The sequence below is a fragment of the Leiobunum rupestre genome, chromosome 11 (genome assembly GCF_980474605.1).
Source record: "Leiobunum rupestre chromosome 11, qqLeiRupe1.1.hap1, whole genome shotgun sequence".
Lineage (NCBI taxonomy): Eukaryota > Metazoa > Arthropoda > Arachnida > Opiliones > Sclerosomatidae > Leiobunum > Leiobunum rupestre.
The window spans coordinates 41,860,520-41,866,840 of NC_143394.1; positions in this window are offsets into that span (position 1 = coordinate 41,860,520).

Sequence of the window (6,321 nt, forward strand, 5' to 3'; positions counted from 1 at the left end):
CATTATATCTAGTTCTAAAAAAATGTATAATTTTTTTTTACTGGACCATCTAGTGTCACAACTCTGGGGTAATTTTAATATTACATCGTATTCAAGCTCTTTTCGGGCCTCTTGAAAATACTCACTTTGTAGCGCGGGTGTCGAATGTTGGAGATCTCAACCTAGGGACAATCGACTTAAGCGAACCCCTAAGGTACCCGTCTACAATTAATAATAATGACTGAATACGTCCGGGACTACTCGCGTAACGTGATATGGTGGGGTTAGCGAGGGTCCTCAGTATTAAATTGGTGTCTAGGAGAAATTTGTTATTAAACGTATCAAGCCAGTTGTTAGATTGCCAAACACTAATTGATTTAATTTAAACTCAATATCCTAACCAAACATTTAAGCTAACTTAAAACTACCTAAACACTAATTAAACTAAATGAAATATTATCAAACTAAGCAACTGGCCAGTGCTCGCGGCATTAACGAAATGTATAATCTAGGTTGCAACCATTACTTAACAAAGTTCATCCCGAAATGTTCAGTTGAACTGCGGAAACTTTATCGAAGTGGCAGAGTCCGGTTGGAGCCGTGGAAGAATCTGAGCGACGTTGTTGACGTTTCGGAACAGCGGAACACAGAATTTATGTTGGTGGCGATGGTATCTCGTACAATATGTTGAATGTAGCCGCTGGATGGTTGGGCATAACGAATTGGCCAATATAGATTGTTCCTGTCCTTATCTTGAAGTCAACACGTTTACAGCTCGAAGGTTAAACAAAACACGACTTTAACGTCCAAAATTAGTTGAAATATCAATTATTTTGCTCCGATCATAAAATGGAGTCCTTTTCAAATCAAAATCCGAACCGTTACTATTTCTTTTTTTAGCTCGCGTCCGAGCGCGCGTTATTAAAAAAACTCGCGTTATTTATCTCGCGTATTATTTTCCAACTCTTCAATAGACGCCAAAAGAAATTATTCGCTCCAAAATAAAAACCGTCAAAAGGAAGGGTTTTTAAATTAAAAACGCGTGAATCTCGATGATATCGCCCATTTTTTCGTCGCACGTGTAATTATTTATTCTGATAATAAAATAGAATCACGTGGGCTTAGCAATATTTATCTGCATTTGTCTTAGCCAATAAGATTATCCCTTCCGAGCAAGCACGCGCCAATTTACACAATGAACGGATGAAGATTTTCAAATCAATTTCTTTTAAGATCTATTTTGAGAATAAATATAAACGTAAAAATATGTATAATACATGTAAGCATATTTTAACACAATAAATAATTTATAATATATATAATGTATAAGAAATATAAATGACTATCAAACAACTGGTCTTAGACACGTCGGCATATCAATAAGGGGTCAAAGGGGCGCTGTGATCTCCTCGCTATCCCACAAAAACAAAGATCTCCCGGTAAAAGGACGGGCCCTTCCCTTACCTGGGGTAAAACACAAACAACCGAATCACCCAATCACCAAAATATTCGACCAGCAATTATTTTGGGGGAAAGGGGATGGTATATTTCTTATTAATTTGATATTTCGCATTACAACTTCGAAGTGACGAATTACTTTGAAATGTATAAATTTCCTGTAACAAACCAAGTGTTTCACGAATTATTGGTACATTCTTACAGGTATCGACCAAAACTAAATTTAGGCGATGGGCGTAACAGTGCACATATGGACACATCCCACCCACAGCATCCTTAATCCTAATGTTCACTCCCGACTTACTTCCACTCATTACACTCGCTCCGTCATATGTTTGCGCTACACAGTTTGATATTTTTAACCCATTTGATAAAAGAATATTAATAATCGCGGAAGATAAAGATTCAGCGTCAAATTTATGTAAATCAACAAAAGACAAAAACCTTTCAAGAACCTCTCCCTTAGTGGTGGTAAATCGAACACAAACACTTAGTTGTTCTACACCGCCTTTGTCCCTAGTTTCGTCAGCAATTATTGCGTAAAAACCACCCGAATCATTAATATCCTGAATAATCATTCTTTGAACAAGTGCACCACTAGTGTTAATAAGCTCGTTTTGTATTGATCCGTGGGTATATTTTGCTACATTGGGCATGCTATCTACTTTTTTCTTTAAGTCAGGTGAAATGCGCTTTAACAATTCTAGGATTTCAATGAAATTTCCACGATTTTGCTGATCGTCGTTCTCTCGATGCCCTCTTAACGCGATATCCTGTTGAGCGCATGTTAAAACAATTTGCACATGGGCGGATAAAACTTCTCTGTTTCGAATAGTATCTAAACGGTGTTGCTTATTTATCTCTGAAGTTATAGCTCCTCGTTTCTTAGACTGTAAAAAATGTATGTACTTCGTTTCCGCTAATTGGTCGGTCGATTTCTCGGAAGTAAAATGTTCGTGAAATTTCTCATTCATATTTTTCCAATTTTTAAAACCAGTTGTGAAATATGTTTTTTTACCACTGCTTGGAAAATGATGGCAGCAAAAACAGTATACCATGTCATTTTCTACAGAATATTCCAAAAAGGGATATTTTACATAATAAATACTATTGAAACTTTCTTGGTTGAGCGAGTGGAGAATCCATGTCGATACTAATGTCAGGAATAATTTGAGTTGCATTTAAATCAGATAGAGCAGGAGTTAAATGGTGCACGATACTGCTATTCTCATGGAGTTCTCGGGAATTCCTGGAAGCGACAAATGAAAGTGCAATGTCATTTGAATTGTTTGATTCACTTTCACTAGGAGCTCCTATTAAGATATTATCAATAACTGATTCTTCAATGCCTTCTACAACTTTATCGAAAACATTTTGACTCGTTTGCAACATAGAATGTTTATTTATAACATCGTTAGATTTATTAGTTGAAAGATTACTTTCAACATGAACCCCTATAGCGTCCTTCAATAAGCTTATTTTATTGTCAGTACTATTTTGTTTTGGTTCGGATTCTAGCGATTTGTTTTCGTTGTGGGAAAGTTGATTTTTTAAAGATTCCGTAGTGGTTGGTAAGTCAAGTTTGTTCGCAATTGCATTTAATTGAGTTTGTTCTAAGACTGGAATTGATGTTTTGAAGTACTTATTTAGAGCCCCTTTTTGAGAATTTAAAAATTCTTGACTGGCTTTTCGCTTTTTGCGACTTTGGCTTCCGGACGGAAATTTTCTCCCACTCATTTCTACATTTTTTTTTAATTTGTCAATACTTAAATAGTTAAATTTACCGGATATAATTATCTAAAATGTATCTCTAAAATCCTTCTAATTCTCGAGAAATATTTATCTTAGTAAATAATAAGACTAAGTTTCTAAGATATTAGAAAAATAACTAATAATAGTAATTTGCCTTGACAAAGGCGGTTTGGAAAATATATATCTACTAATAGTTAGCTAGCCCTGAAAAATGCTTTTTGGAAAAATTAACTATTAATAGTTAATTAGCCTTTAAAAGGCTGTTGAAATAATTTGAAATAAAATCAAACTATCAACTAGTCATTTAGCTAAGTGTTTATATTTTAAACAAGCGCATTAGGGCTTCTTTAAACCTCGAGGAGGTAGAAGTCCGCTCTTGCTAAAATATTAGAACAGAAAAGACTAAACTACTTATAATTCGAGAAAGACTTTCAAAATATATATATCTACTAATAGTTAGCTAGCCTTGAAAAAGGCTGTTTGGAAAAATTAATTATTAATAGTTAATTAGCCTTTAAAAGGCTGTTGAAATAATTTGAAATAAAATTAAACTATCAACTAGTCATATAGCCAAGTGTTTATATTTTAAACAAGCGCATTAGGGCTTCTTTAAACCCAGGGCCGGCTTGGGTGTTTTGCGGGGCCGGGTTCGAAATATACTTGCGGGGCTCTCGACTTTCGGATTTCATAACCCCTATAGCTTTACCCTCACTTTTACACACCCCCGTTTTACCCCCCGTCGTTTTATTGATCAAATATTGCACTATTTTAAGTTTCTAACATTGGAAGACATTAATTTTATTTTTCATAGTTCATTTACAGTTGTAAAAGTTACTTGTTACCTTTACCCTTTAAAATTGACATCTAGATCTTTTGGCAGAAAAATTTTTTATTACGCCATCAAACTCTAATGATTTCGACACTTTATTTTCGATTGACAATAAGGCTAGTGATAACAGTCTCTCTTGGCTTATAGTTGATCTTAGATAGTTTTTAATTAATTTCAATTTTGAAAAAGATCTTTCTGCGGAGGCTACTGAAACTGGAGTGGTCAACAAAATTTTCAAAGCTATTACGATATTAGGGTACAACCATGTTATTTTTAGTTATATAATTTAAAGTATCAATAGCTGTCAAGACTGTTACAGGAATAACATCTTTAAACAACTGACACTCTTCAAATAATTCTTCTCCGTCTACATCGTCAATTAACGTCGTTTCAAGAATTTTGTAGATTTTCTTCCGAAATGTTTTTTTATTGCACCCCCACCGTATAAGAAGCCAAATACATCTTTGTGCTCTCTGTACAGTTTAAATCTACTTTCCATGGCGGATAACGCGCTATCAACTAATTTTTAAAAAAATTCGTTTTAAATTGAACCTCACCATTGTAAACTGTTTCATCGGGACCTTCATAACTAAAAATTTTCTTTTTTTTTCGTGTCCTAACTTCCCTAAAAATGGTTGAATATCCAATTCAACGATAATTTTGAAAAAAAAAAACAATTTCTGCTAAAATGTTTAGTCGCTACGTCCATTGTCACTTTTTGGTTTTGCTGACTATATTAACTTTGGTCAACATTTCGTACCAAATAATCAAACTAACGATGAAATCAAAAGACGTAAGTTCTTGAAATAAACCCTGAGCCTCGCTCCTAATCTTTACATCTGAAACTCTTACTGAAATCTCGCTTAGGGCTTTTAAAAAGGCCGGAATTTAAAATCAAACAGCTCTAACCTGGCCACCTGGATAAATGGCTTTAAAAGTCGCTTGATGACTTAGGCCTAAGGTGGTGCCTTTGGTATTAGCCTAGTGGATTATTATTATTATTATTGATTGGTGACAAAGTTACGCGTTCGAACGATGATTCAATCGCGCACACAATTTTATCTTCTCCGACACCCGATGACTGAACGAAGTTCTCTCTTAATTCTTCGTAAACCCTACAGTTTTCGTTGCTTATAAGTGTGCCAGTACAATTCCTTTTTTCGAAAAAATTTGAAGGCGCATCCTTCTCTTTATCGGCAATTTCTTCATGCTTTCTTTTCTGCGCCGCTCGTATACTTTCTTCCCATATATTGGATATTGGAAATGGACATTGGACACCTGCATTTTTGTTACCTTATCTATAACTGGATTTTCCAGGAATTTCCCGTTAAATGCTTGAAAGTGTGAAATACCAAGAAACCAGCGGGGCCCCGCTGGCCCACTACGCTGCGGGGCCGGTTTATTACAAAAATAGTCACCCACTTCGTTTAATGGTTTCTTAGAAATTTAAGATGCATAATAAAATAGGTGAAATGATCCCACAATTTATTTGAATATGAAAAAAAATGGTTGTCAAAATAATTTATTTTCTAATATAAAATTAAATTTGTGGGGGCCCTTAAATTCTAGCTAGCGCGGGGCCGGGTGCCACCGCACCCTTTGCACCCGCATCACGCCGGCCCTGTTTAAACCTCGAGGAGGTAGAAGTCCGCTCTTGCCAAAATAATAGAACAGAAAGACTAAAGACTTAAAATTCGAGGAAGACTTTCAAAATAGACCTGACTCGTTCTGGAGCTCAAGACGAAATGGAAAGAAATGTTTAAAAAAAAAAGCAGCTTAGCGGTCGAGCCTGGCATTGACCATATTTCGCAAAAGTGGTGAAATCGAAAAACCGCAGAATTTTCCAGGAAGCGAGAAGAGCAAGGTCGTTTTATTGTTGTGGCTATCGTCGCGTTTACTGGACCCCCTTCTGAGCTTGTATCCGAGCGTCGGATTCCGAACATTGACGTGCATGCCCGCTGGGGTATTTCCCGAAATTCCCTCAAGCCCCCTTTCTTTTCTTTCAATTGTTCATTAAACTTTCTCTCCATTTCCGCTCCCTTCGCCTCCCGAATCTATCTGTTTATGGTCTACTATCTTTTTGAGTAAACGAATTGATTTTTAAAGATTTTTCCCCCCGAAAAACTTTACTTGGCAATAAAAACATAAAGAAATTTCAAATATGTGGCCTCTTAAATATAAATATGTGGCCCCTCTCAGAAATGCAGGGGGGCTAAAGCCCACTTCAGCCCACCCTTAGCGCCTCTACTGAGGCCTAGGCTCAAAAGAATCTGCAAAGACTCCAACCTTGTAGATGTGCCAGA